Below are 13,068 nucleotides of genomic sequence, written 5' to 3'. Positions count from 1 at the left end.
TCCTTAGAGTCTTAAGGGATGTGGCTATACTTCACTTCCTGTCCACTATTAGTGTACACTGTTACTGTGTGCTGTGAAACAGTTGCTGCACCTTAGTGGTGAGAGAGGCTATTCCCAGGTACAATATATGAAGCCCTTTGGCATCCTAATGGAGCAGAGGTGCAATTTAAATCTGAATGTGGTTTGCATATAAAGCAATTACATCATCTGAGTCTGTAGCCAGAAAGCTCCATTGCCTCTGTTGCTGCTCACAGCTTTACTGAGTGGCAGCAAAGTAAAATTAACAAGAGTGGAAACTTTCAATGGAACTACACCTCTACCCTATATAACGTGGCCCAATATAACACGAATTTGGATATAACGCAGTAAAGCAGTGCTCCGGGGGGGCGAGGCCGCCCACTCTGGTGGATCAAAGCAAGTTCAATATAACGCAGTTTCACCTATAACGCAATAAGATTTTTTGGCTCCCGAGGACAGTGTTGTATCGAGGTAGAGGTGTATTCATAACTCTGTGTCCAGTAGTGAAACTGTCACTAAACCCATCAGTCTCATGCTTGGCAGCAAACCATAGGAAAAGTGGGTACTGGAATTGCACATCTACTTCTAGCTCAGTGATATAGTTCTCTAGCTATGGGGCTCTCGCAAAAAAAATGTTGATGGCCTGAAAGTCCAGCTAGCAACTTTTCCTGGTGGCCGCTCTGACAATTTTTCCTAAAATATTTAATTAACTTTAGGAAAAACAAATAGATATGCAAGTATATAGGACCAAATCATTGCAATTCATTTCTGTAGTGTTTCTTGCGGACTCAGTAGTAAAAATAATGCAAAGTTGTCTCTATTCTTTACTGGACCTAAACAGAATAGCAGCACTAATAAGGTGCTTTGCGCAGTCTTCTGTTTTTTGTTGTGGTTTCTTTTGCCTTTTTTTACACTTGCTAGCTAGTAAGTCTGCTGCTGTGGAAAGTGATACTTGTCTATTAATATAACTTTTCACAGCCTCCTAGCTAGCTACTAACTCTGCTGTGAAAAGTGGTATTAACCAGCATACAAATATCAGATTTGCTCAGCCCCAGAAGCCAGGGGACAAATTAAGTCCTGGGTAGGGAGGAGGGGGAACCAGAGGCGATGGACATGTGTCTGTGTGTGAAGAGTCAGCTGGGGCTAGGGGCAATGGCGGGGAAGAGGCAGTGAGCCCAGGGTCAAAGCCAAAGCCTGCTGCCGGGTGGCCACAGCCCAAGGCTGGAGGAGGCAGTGGGGGCCAGGGATGATGGGGAGGGGTGGTGATCCCAGGGACGGAGCCCACTGCCATGCAGTGGAGCCTGCCACTCATCACCCCAGGGCCGAAGCCTGCCCCTGCTGCCCCTGGAAAGTGGGGAACTCACTGGCTGCCTGCTCCTCTGCTGTTTGTCTCCAAAGGGGAGCAGGGCCCAACCCCTGCTGGCAGCCCCAGGAGAGAGGCCACTGATTTGTGTCCCCCCCCCCCCGTCTCTGCTCAGCAGAACGTGGCTACAGAAAAAGCCCCTGATGGCCACAGAAACACTGCTCTAGCTAATAGATGCTTAGTAAGTTTTTCAAACCAGCTTAGTAAGTTTTTGACCCTCACTCAAACTATACAGCTGTAGTAGTATCATTCAGGATCATTTTAGCAATAGGACTTATTGTTTATATCTTTCTGTTTGCAGAACTAACAGGCATCCAGTATTGCTTCACAGGCAACATAATCAAACAGGCTCATGTGTTATTAGCTACAGTTCTACTAGAGGCTTCAAGAAAATCCCATAACAAGCAAAGTGAAAATAACAGGTAAGTTCGGGAAAACATTTTTTTAAATGGCAAAGGACAAACCATATTAAACTCCTCTTTCAATCAGAGCAGTGATAAAGCTGGCAATGTATTTATCCAAATTATCACATTGCAAGAATTTTTCTTCTTTAGATTTATTTCTCCTAAACTTGGGATGAGCCATTTTTTGAAGTGGAATGAGGCTTGTGAGGATCTGTCCCAAAAAAAATACTTTGTGTCAGGGAAGCAAGGTATCTTCTCTTAATATCAGCTTTCTGTTCAACTATTATCATATATAGACATGAAGTTTCATCCATGCAGGTGAGGTCACAAGGACACAATGCAAGTAGCAACACATTGTTACACACAATTTTTTTTATTAGAAGCCACTTTCCAGTACAGGATTTGATTGCTGCAGAAGATCAACTGAGCTTCCTCTGGCCAAGAGGGCACTTTGCAAGCACAGTGATTAGCTTCTAAAGGGCCAGTTTCTCAAACCTACATTTAGGTATTTCTATCATGCTCATCCACATAGTATGATATAGGTACCTGAAGTTCAGGATTTAAAACCATATTTAGCCATACTTAAGTCAATGAGGCTCTGCACAGGCACACAGGTCTGCTCCCATAACTCTGATTACAGGCCAAGAGCCATACAATGACACAGAAACTACAAAAGAACTTGGACCTCTGTCAAGTTGCCATTTGTTCCTGCGCTGTTATAAAAGGAAAACTGATGCTGCAGTAGATTCAAGGATTAATGAACTCTTTAATACACAAGAAAATCCTGATCACAGAAGGATCCTGTAAGACTGGCTTTCTATGTTCGTAAACACGCTGGCTGAGTAATAGCGGACAGGAATGATCCACTTGCTTAATCCTTTGTTTGTTCTTACAACCTCCTATAATCAACCTACCCTCTTTGTTTTCGCCTCTGAAATGCTACAGAATATCTTAGATTTCACTACCATGTTGGAACCCAAGCTCTTGTTTAGTAGAGTTCTGAGTATTTAATCACTGTCTGCCAGCCTCCCTCATTCAGAGAGGGTCTCACGCATATGGAACAGTACAATTAGATTTTTTCAAACATTGGATCCCCTATTCATTTCCCAAACCCATTAAAAATGGCTGTCCTGGTTTTAAAAAACCTCCATGGATTTATTCCAGGAAACCTCATGGCCCTTATTTATCTTTACTTCCTTCTGCTCCTTCCCTCTACTCATTAAGCACTACCTTCTTCTTTGCCCCTTCAAACAATCTTTTCGCTCTTAGCGTAATAGCTTCCTTCTCTGCAGCTCCTGTTACCACCTATCTATATCTCTTCAACTCACATCAACTGTCCATCTTGCCTTACATTTCAAATTAAAAAAAAGTTTTTCCTCCTTTGCCTGTACCTCAATCTCTCTCTTCCTCTGCTGTTACTGATCTCTCTCCATACCTTCACATGTAAAATAGTTCAGGATACAGTTTGTAACAAGTATGGTGCACAAAGTGAAGCTATGCAGCACAGCATAAGGCATTACCAGGACTCTGGAAAACACAATAGCTCATGCTCAGATTATTGCCTACGTATTTTTTAATAATCTATTTGCAACAAAACCCAGCAGTGTAGGGCTCTGAACTACTATACTAGTGAGCATAGTGCTGCCCATTAAAAAACCTCTCTGCAGTCCATGGAACTAAACTCACCAGTACTGTAAATGCAATTTTGATAGCTGGTTGTTAGAATGTGCTAGTCTGTTTTAGACAAAGTAAGCTGAATTGTTTAGCTACGTTGCAATCTAATTTCCTTATTAACATTTTTAAACACTCCTCGAACACAAAGTTTAAGGGCGCTGCTTTAAGAATGAGTGTGTCTTTTCTTTCAAGCAAGACCAGCAGGTTTCACTTTGAAGGACTAACCAACTGGATGCTTGTTTGGAGTTCCTAATGTTTTACGGTACAATGTGGCCTACTGGCTAAAGCACTGAATTGGCATTCAGGAGACCTGAGTTCTATTCCTGGCTTGGCTATTGGCTTTTGGGTAACCTTGGGCAAGTCCCTTTGCCTCTCTTTGCATCAGTTCACGTCTGTAAAAGGGGGACAGTTATACTTAACCTATTTTGCAAATTGTGTTGAGATCTACTGATGAAAAATGCTACATGAGACCTACATTAGTTCCATATGTTAGTGAAAACATTCAGACAGGAAGACATCCCAGTACCTAAGTGCTCAATAAAGTAAGGCTAAAAATGGAAAACGGGCTGAATTGAATTCATGCCTTCTACAATTTTGTTTCTTGTGCACTATTTCGGGGTGCCCAACCAACAGCCTGCAGGCCGTACACAGCCCACCAGAGCATTTCATAAGGCCTGCAGCTTGCTTCAATACAATATACTAACCGTCAATTCATTAGTGTTTTGTTGTCATGTTTACATCATTGTAGTTTACACAAGGAAGTATCAGAAAATGTGATAAAGAATGGGTTTAATTAAAAAAAAAGTGTTGTCTCATTTCATATAAGCGCAAACGTGTAAATAATAACTCTGCAGCTCAGAGCTAGGCTAACCAGACCAATACTTCCTTAGTGATTGTTGCTATAAAAATTCAGGAGGACGCCTTTGGAAATGAGCAGATTAGCTATAGCCTGTCCCAGATGCAATACATTTGATGGCGGATGCAAAAGTGCCTCCAACAAAAAACAGAAATGGACATTGAATGTTGTGTTTTTCAAGGTAAGTGGACCGATCAATTCTTTTTTGTGCCTCATCAAGACAAATCAGTAGGTCTGATTTGTAAAGAAAGAAACAGCTGCAGTATGGAAGGAATATAACATCAAGAGACACTACAACATGAAAAACAGGGAAAGTATAATGAATACAAAGGTGCACACCGAAATGCAAAGATCACATCTTTGGGAAAAAAAGAAGTTGGAAGTTTACAGCAAATGCTAAGAAAAAAATGCAGCAGCAGTGAAGGCAAGCTACTGTGTTGCGTATTTACTAAGTGTAAATCTTTTTCTGATAGGGAGTTCATAAAGAAGTGTCTGTGGTCATGGAGGAAATGTGTCCTGACAAAAGGAAACGTATGGAAGCAGTAAGTCCATCTCACCAGATCATTACTTGAAGAAGATGGTATTGGTGCAGATTTAAAAGAACAGCTCTGCGATTTTGAGATTTTTTTTCAGTGGCTTTGCATGAAAGCAATGACATCACTGACAGTGCTTAGCTGCTTATTTTCATTCATGGAACAGACAAGGCATTTCAAATCACTGAGGAGCTTGCAGTGTTCGAGACACTTCATGGGAAAACTACAGGTGAAGACTTGTTTTGGAGATTTGCCAACACTATTAGGGAACTCGGTCTGTCTTAGAATCAACATGGTAGGCCACAAGACTGGACTGACTGGGCTGGTGCATAAGGAGATTGATTTGTGCAATGTTGAAAGGCCAATGGTGTTGCATGGTATTAATCACCAACCTGCTCTGTGAGGCAACGTTCTAAACTTGGAAAATGTAATGAAAACTGTGGTGGCCACTGTAAACTTGATCAGAGCACATGGGTTGACTCACCACTCTTTTCAAGCATTCCTGAAGGAAACTGATTCAACATAAAGAGGTATGTTGGGTTAGTCATGGAAATGAGCTCAAACATTTCTTTGCCTTGCTGAATTAAATCAATATGTTTATGAATGAAAAGTCTAAAAATGTACCTGAAGACTCAGATCCAATGTGGTTGTAAGATTTGGCAATTCTAACAGATTTAACATGCCATTTGACCAATCTCAGATTTGAAGTTGCAAGGTAAAGAAAGGCTTGTTTCCCAGTTGTACTCAGATGTGAAAGCCTTTCAAGCAAAACTGAAACTCTTGTGACAAACACTCCGAGAGGGGACACTATCTCACTTATGAAGAACTCAAGATGAAAAAGGTTAGTGTTCCGGCTCCATGTGCCCAAATGGTAAAATTACTAGACCTCTCAGATGAGAATTTTGAGGTCAGATTTTCCAAATTCAAATCATATGCAAGTGACATCCGTCTGTTTGAAAACTGTTTTGTTCCTAACGTGGATAATGTCCTTGTCTCTCTGCAAATGAAATTGACTGAACTGCAATTTAACTTCTATTTAAAAGACATGTTTCACAAAAAGAAACCGGTGGAGTTTTCCTCACTGCTGCCCAAAGATCATTTCCAAATTCTACACAAATTTGCTAGATGAATGTGTACAATTTTTGGCAGCACATACATCTGCGAACAAATTTTCCTCAGTTATGAAACAGAATAAGTCTAAGCTGCGGTACCTCCTAACAGACGACCACCTGCATGCTGTACTTCAGGTGAGCGTGTCTGACTTTGAGCCAAACTTCAACAAACTGGTTGCTGAGAAACCACCTTGGACTTCTCACTAACTCAGAAAGTGCACTCTTTGTTTGTGATTAGGGAGACGGTTATTTGTTCTTTACTGGTTTATTCCTGATTTCTGTCATCCTGGTACACATTTTATTCACTGATTTCTTTGTTTTTTAAATAGACAACACTGTACATAGAAACAGCCTGTTTTGTATATATTTAGACAGTTTGAACTTAAAATATAAATCAGTACAGGTGACTTTAAATCTTACTAAAATATGTAGAATCTGTTTGATCCACACAAGGTTGTGCTTACGGTTATGTGGACCTGTCATGTAGTAAGGTTGGGGGCACCGCTGCTAAATGACCTTGCAATCTCAATGCATCAGGGTCCCTTAATCTCCTAATTCAAATAATTTCTGAGGACTCTGATGACAGGCCCACAAGCAGTTAACTGAACTCTCCGTCCCATGATTTTTAAGGAGGAGTGTAAGAAGGAAAAGAAAGTTTGATTAGAAAATATATGTAATGCTCTAACCACCTTCTCTTCTGGGTCTCCCAGTGAGTATTGCCTTATCAGTGTCTGCATTTTAAACTGTAAACTTCTTGGGCATGCATTGTCTGCAAGTGTGCCTTTGCACTGTGCCCATCACGAGTGCTTAATAATCTCCATTTAGAGTGCTGCTTCCAAAGGAAAACTGCTACATTTCTGAAATTAATGGCTATAGTGGAAACATTGCTGAGCAACAGTTATTGTTCCCAGGATTAAATACTGATCTCCGTTTTACCTTTGTGTAAATACTCACTTCTCCTAAATAAATCTGGATAACAAAACCTGCTGAGCTAAATGTTGGTTATTATTTGAAAGAAGGAAAGAGAGACCTATACAAGTTACTTCTGATACTCTCCCATCTCTAAATAGCAGAAGATTATTCAAGTAAAAAAAAACAAAAACCCAAAACCAGACATACTTGCAGTTCGCAACAGGTTAACCATGCACAGAATGCACATGCAGATCTGCATAAAATCTCCTCTCCAAAAGGAAGTGCACCCTTTTTTACCCAAGTACCAAGTAAAAAAATAAATTCAGAGTCTTTTCAAATGACTATTTCCAAAGCAGGAGTAAAGAACAAAAAATGGCTGCTTTTTTTAGAGCCCTTTTGCCTCTTCATTCTCAATACCTACCCCACAATCTAATTGGGAGTTAGACAGCTTGGAGTGTGGGAAGAGGAGCTTTCTCGCTAGAAGGCAATAATACAAAGCGTTAACCATAGCACAGAATACACTTTTGGATTAATGGTGCCCCACTGGTATTTCATAATAGAAAAATTAAGAAACAATTTCAGGAAATACAGGAGGAAATAAATAATTTCAGGAAATGCATATTACATGATCATTAAATAGCAATTTGTATATTTACTAGAACATGATTTCTCAAGCAAATGAGAAGCTCAGGTTTCCTGTTAAGTATTAATTAATTGAACTATACAATCTGATTTCCCAGCACCGATCTTCTGATTAATTTTCCTCTGTTTTTAATATGCTCTTCAGAAGTTTCAGATTTTAAGAGAATCAAAAGCTTTAGAACTGTAGTAATTTCTCATCCCAACATGTTTCATGTGCACAGAAACAAAGAAAATTTGTTTGTTTTTCCTACTTGTTATTTTTTAAATAATATTTAACATCTTATGCATGCAATCCTGAAGCCTTTCCACCCAGAACTCCCATTGCAAATGGTACTGTTTGTGTGTTTTTCATATTGGGCAGCCAGATGTTATAGTGATGGCACGGTTTAGAAGTGTATATATACATGACAGCTTTTGGTGAATCTCATGAGAGAACTTGTGCTGCAAGCCCTTTCTCCAGTGAATAGTCTTATTCATGCAAATATTGCTGTTGGGTTCTTTGCTTGAGAGCGGATGACACCATGAACATTGGTTTGCAAGGGTTATTAGGAAATATTACCCTTTAAAAAAACCCACCTATTTAGAATTAATTGACAGTCCCTACAGAGATTTGGTTCCACTAAATCACACTTGCTTGCAATGCCAGAATACGTCTGTTACAAATTTCAATGTTCTTAGGATGCAGTTGTAGTTGTTCTTTAATTGTGGCTCTATTAAACTCATACCACATTTCCCAGAATACAAGGTCTAATCTTCAGAGCTGCTGAAAATTCAAAATGAAGTCTGATGTGGCTCTTGGTACTAAGCACCTCAGAAGCACAGGCCTGTGTTTCTTACATACGTTTTGATTCTTTATTTATATCAGAGTCATGCCTAGAAGCCCCAGCCAAAGTCAGGGCTCCCATGTGTTAGGTGCTGTGACAGTCTCTACTGTGATGAGTTTACAGTCTAAACAGACAAGACAAAGGGTGGAAGAAGGAACTACTGTTATCCCTATTTTACGGATAGGGAAAAGAGGCATCGTGACTTGCCCAAGGTCATAGAGGAAGTCAGTGACAAAGCCAAAAATGTAACCCAGAGCTCAATTCCAATCCAACTCTTTATTTAGACTAGCTTTACAATACGGGTGAAAAATAAAAGATGAAGTTTTAATATTAAATACTATAATTTGTTCTGGGCTTTTTTTTAAAACAAAATAAGGTTTCAAATATACTCTTTTTACATAGTGGAATAAATATTTTACTATAGAGTTCAGAGTACACTTAGTGGTCATGAAGATCAACCATTCAGTCCCCTTAAAACAGTGGTCCCCAAACTTTTCAGGGTCACGCCCTCCCTTACCCTGTCTGCGCCTGCCCCCACTCACATGGAGTTGGGCCGGGAGCTGGGCCACGGATCTGGGTAGGGGGAGAGATGCGGACAGGAGTAAAGGGGCCAACGCTGGAGCCACAGCTGGGGGCGGGTGTAGAGCTGATAGTCAGGGCCTCGGGTGCAGAGCCAGCAGCTGGGTTCAAGAGCAGAGTTGGGTGGCGCTTCCTCTCAGCCCCGCATGAGGCTGGCCCAGGCCTCAGCTACACACCCCTGAACGTTCATGCATGCCCTTGGCATGACATCACATCAAGATTAAGCCAGTGGAAATCCAAAATGCTAATACAAGGTTATTAAGGAATCTTTAAAAAATAAAAAATAAAACAAAAATGGGAGTCCAGACAAGGAAATTCCATAAGGCTATGTGCTGCAAAGTTTTTGTTACTACTATAATTGTTACAGAGCTCTCTTACAGAACTCAACAATAGCAGAATGTACACACAACAAGCAAAAGGAGTTGGCAGAATTAAGGCTGGGCCACTTCCTGTATAAGGTAAGCATTGAAAAGTTGTTTGCTTAATTTTGCAGGACTTTAGCATAATGTTATGTGTTGAATGGGTAATTTTGCTGTGTTCTAAATATGGTGGGAGGGAAAAAAAAGACTTGCAATCCTACTGCTTCAAGATTAAAGGAATCCCTCTGTGAAATCAAGAAGAGACTCTCTCTTGCACAGTTAGGTGCATTCTCAGGTTTTTGCACCTTCCTTTGAAGCATACGGCATTTCCCACTATTAGAGGCAGGTTACCAAAGTAACTGAATCATTGGCCTTTTGGGAGCTGGGCAATTTTTGGTTCCTAGATTTCATTCAGGGATGTCACAATAACTGCAAGCAACTTAACCACTAGTCTGATTCCTCCAAACTACAATAGTTTAAATGCCCTAGAGATTGAGTGCCATAAATCTGCAATCAGGTGTGATTGCACATATCTTCTTAATAGTGCACAAGGTGCTGTGAAGTAACTTCCAAACATTTTATCTCCTAAGGGAGACTCTGCTTATTCCAGCTTTCAAAATCTTCAAGACTCTGTTGAGATAAATTAGTTTATTCTAGAAATCAATGGCTGTTTATTCCCCTGCCATCAAAAACTTAGGCCAAAGTTCATAGAATGTGTGTGTACTTTGCAACTGAACACAGTTCAGTTCTGCAGAGTGCACAGTGGAATAGAATCTTATAATACATTTAGCGACAATCACTAATTTATGCAGCACTCTATAGAAAATATAATGTGCATTCCTTGCCCCCAAAGAGCTTTCAATCTAAATTGAAAGAGCGTCAATGAAAGTATTAATTATTATAATAGAAATAGGGTTACTTGAAGGGGAGTTTTAAGCAGGGATTTGAAAGTGGAGAGAAAGTCAAGAAACAGAAGCAGATGACAGAAACTAAAGCGCTCAGATGGGATGTAGATGGATGTATAAATGTAAATAGGCATTGGGGCTAGCATGGGAAAAGTACTGAAAGAGAATGGGGGAAAGGAGCTGCATGGCACAACGGGGAAGAGTGTAGGGAATGAGTAGAGGACAAAAATGAGAGCAAAGACATAGCCTGGGACAATATTCAGCAGTAAGGACATTACAGAGGAAGATAAGTTTGAACGGAAATGCTGTAGCCTCACTGATTCTACACAGGGTGGGACAGGATGGCTTGCCCCTTTAAAGGCTGGAGGTCTGGAATCAGACAGCTGTGGCCACTTACTCCTGCCTGTCACACCTGAGATGAGGAGTGGGATTTAATTATTACTACCAGCTGAGCATTTAGGAGCTGATTCCCCAAGGAAAAGCAAGGGCAAGTTCCAGAGTGATAAATGCTCAAGGAGACTAACCACCACTATGAAGTGGGAGTGAAGTACTATAGAAACTGCTAGGAATGAACAGAACACAGTAGCAAACCTTGAATCTTCAGGGGGAAGTTTTCAAGCAAGGAAGGCCTAGGAGTATGGTCTTGAGGGGGATTCTGAGAACTTAATTTTGGGAACTGTTTTATGTTAATAATTTCAACTCTGAGCTGGGGGGTTGATGAATCAGAGCTAAATTTGTGCTAATCTGAGTTCAGGGGCCCTGAATTAAAGATAAGGGAAACAGAGTAAGGGGCCTGCAAAGCAGCCTCAGACCATGACAGGAACGGGGCACTTGGGAGGCAGCCAGTCGGTTCACATGTGATCTGGCAAATTAAGGCATGGGAATTGTTGTTCTGAGAGAATTAATATAAGGAATGAGTTAAAGCAGTCTACATCATTCCTTCCCTTTTTATTACACCATATTTTTGCAACCATGACAACTGGACCCTCGTTAAGCTGCCAACCCAACACACTAATCAAGCAGTTCAGACCCTTTTGCAAAAACAAAAGGGCTCTGGTGTCCCCCCCATAGCACAAACTGGCTCTCTCCCAAAACATATCCTCAAAGCAGGGGATCCAACCCCATCCCCCAAAGTCAAAGATTCCAGTGCCCACAGACATGTGTAACTTTTGGCCAAGATGGACTCTGCTCTGCGGACAGCTCTGGCCAAGAGAAGGCGCATGCAGGAATGCAGCAAGAAAAATCCCTTCCACCCCAGGGACATCTGTTCCAAACCCCACAGAGTGAACACATACTGGAATAGTACAGTGACTATAGGAAAGGGAAATATTTATTCACAGAGGGATGAATGGAGAAAAATAACAAGGGGAAAGACAGAGAGAGCGGTAAAACAGAGTTGCATGCAACACAAGGCCCCACAGGCCCAGTGGTAGCACAGTCTGGAAGGGCAGACGCTGAGCAATGTGTCTGCACTCAGAGTTCAGGAGTCCTGGGCAAAGTTCCAGTCCGGTGGTGAGTCTTGAGTGTTCCTGGTCGTCTTCGGTGCTAGTGAACTTTCCCTCAGCAAACCCCTCGGGGGCCCTCTTCTGCTGCTCTCAGCAAAGCCACACAGAGCAACCACCTCCCCACTTAACTAGCTAACAGCCTCCCTCCTTATCCCCAGTGCAAGGCCACAAGCTCCAGTACTCACAGCCCCATGCAGCTCTGGGCAGCAGTGATACTGGGTCCAGCTCCAGTCTGTCCTCAGGCGCTTCCTCCCTGGCCCAGTGCTGCTCCTGTCCTGGGTTGTCCCCCGTCGCTGCTTTGTCCCTCGCAGACTCTGGGCTGCTTCACTCTGTCAGGGCCCGCTGGCTGCAGCCCTTCTGTCTGGAGCTCCAGACACACACCCTGTCGCACTTCCTCCTTCAGGCACAATCAGTGCTCCCCACCCCCCCAGGACAAAGATTTAAAGGGCCATGCTCTCTAAACCCCAAAGGGGTTACACACAGGTGGTGGAGCTCTCCACTACACGCAAACTGGATCCTCAATCTCTACCCACCTCACACAAGGCCTTGGTGCCCATAAAAAAAACACACACTGGAGGGACTAGACACAGAGAAAATGCCCCCTCAAATCTACACATCCACTGAGAGGCTGGGACAGAGCCCACTCTGAACAGACACACTGGAGGGGAGGGGGCAGGGATGGCCAGGGACAGAGCACCCTTCACAAAAACATCTGGGGGGACCAGGTTAGGAGCAGAGCACACACCACAGAACAGGAGTGGAAGGAGGCAAAGCCCCCGCCCCAGCCCACCCAGTGGGGGGAAGAAGGAGAGGGAGGGACAAAGGCCCCTCCCCCACCCACAGCTGTGGGAAAGGGGGGGATCCAAAGCTCCCCAAAATAGCCAGTAGTGGGGGGAGACAGCAGCCTCTGCAACTAACAGCCGGGAACAGCCCCTGCCCCGCGCACGAGTTCTCACACACGGGACAGGCCCCACCCCCGTATAAAGCTCTGGAACCCTCGCCATGGGACAGTGTGCACCCCAGCCCTGGGGCCCCCTCGCTTCCCATCAGACTCTGGGCATCAGCTCCCCTCTGGGGAAGGGTAAACCCGACGCAGCAGTGAGTGTGAGAACTGCAGGACGGGCAGCGTGTGCCTGCAGATGGAAGGCGCACACCTGGCCGGAGCACGGGTCACCTCAGGTGAGCAACTAGGCACATGGGAGAGGCAGGGGCCCTCCTACCTATTGGGGATGGAGGTGAACATGGTAGCACATGCCGGAGAGGTTTGCAAGGCATATGCTATAATTAATGTAACCAGTGCAGGGTGTAATAAGTAGGGATGAATTAATAAATCTACAGCGATATACTAGTACAGCTGGTAACATTTTAATCCTCGCTAGCAA

General features: G+C 42.8%; 1 protein-coding gene across 3 annotated transcripts in view; it reads right to left on the bottom strand.

Annotated features, from left to right (window-relative positions):
* The window catches only part of LOC116834025 (kelch domain-containing protein 3-like), a 29,190-nt gene extending 17,120 nt beyond the window's left edge, over positions 1–12,070 (bottom strand). The window contains exon 1 of one of the 3 annotated variants that reach the window (XM_075070313.1): positions 11,872–12,070. The gene's annotated coding sequence lies outside the window, so the exon portion shown is untranslated. The remainder of the gene's footprint in view (positions 1–11,871) is intronic. The other 2 variants (XM_032795837.2, XM_032795838.2) reach the window with 2 other exon arrangements.
* Between the last annotated feature and the right edge of the window lie 998 nt (positions 12,071–13,068).

The sequence above is a fragment of the Chelonoidis abingdonii genome, chromosome 10 (assembly GCF_003597395.2).
Source record: "Chelonoidis abingdonii isolate Lonesome George chromosome 10, CheloAbing_2.0, whole genome shotgun sequence".
Taxonomy (NCBI): domain Eukaryota; kingdom Metazoa; phylum Chordata; order Testudines; family Testudinidae; genus Chelonoidis; species Chelonoidis abingdonii.
Note: the sequence above shows the minus strand (reverse complement) of the source record. Positions and strands in the feature narration are given on the sequence as shown.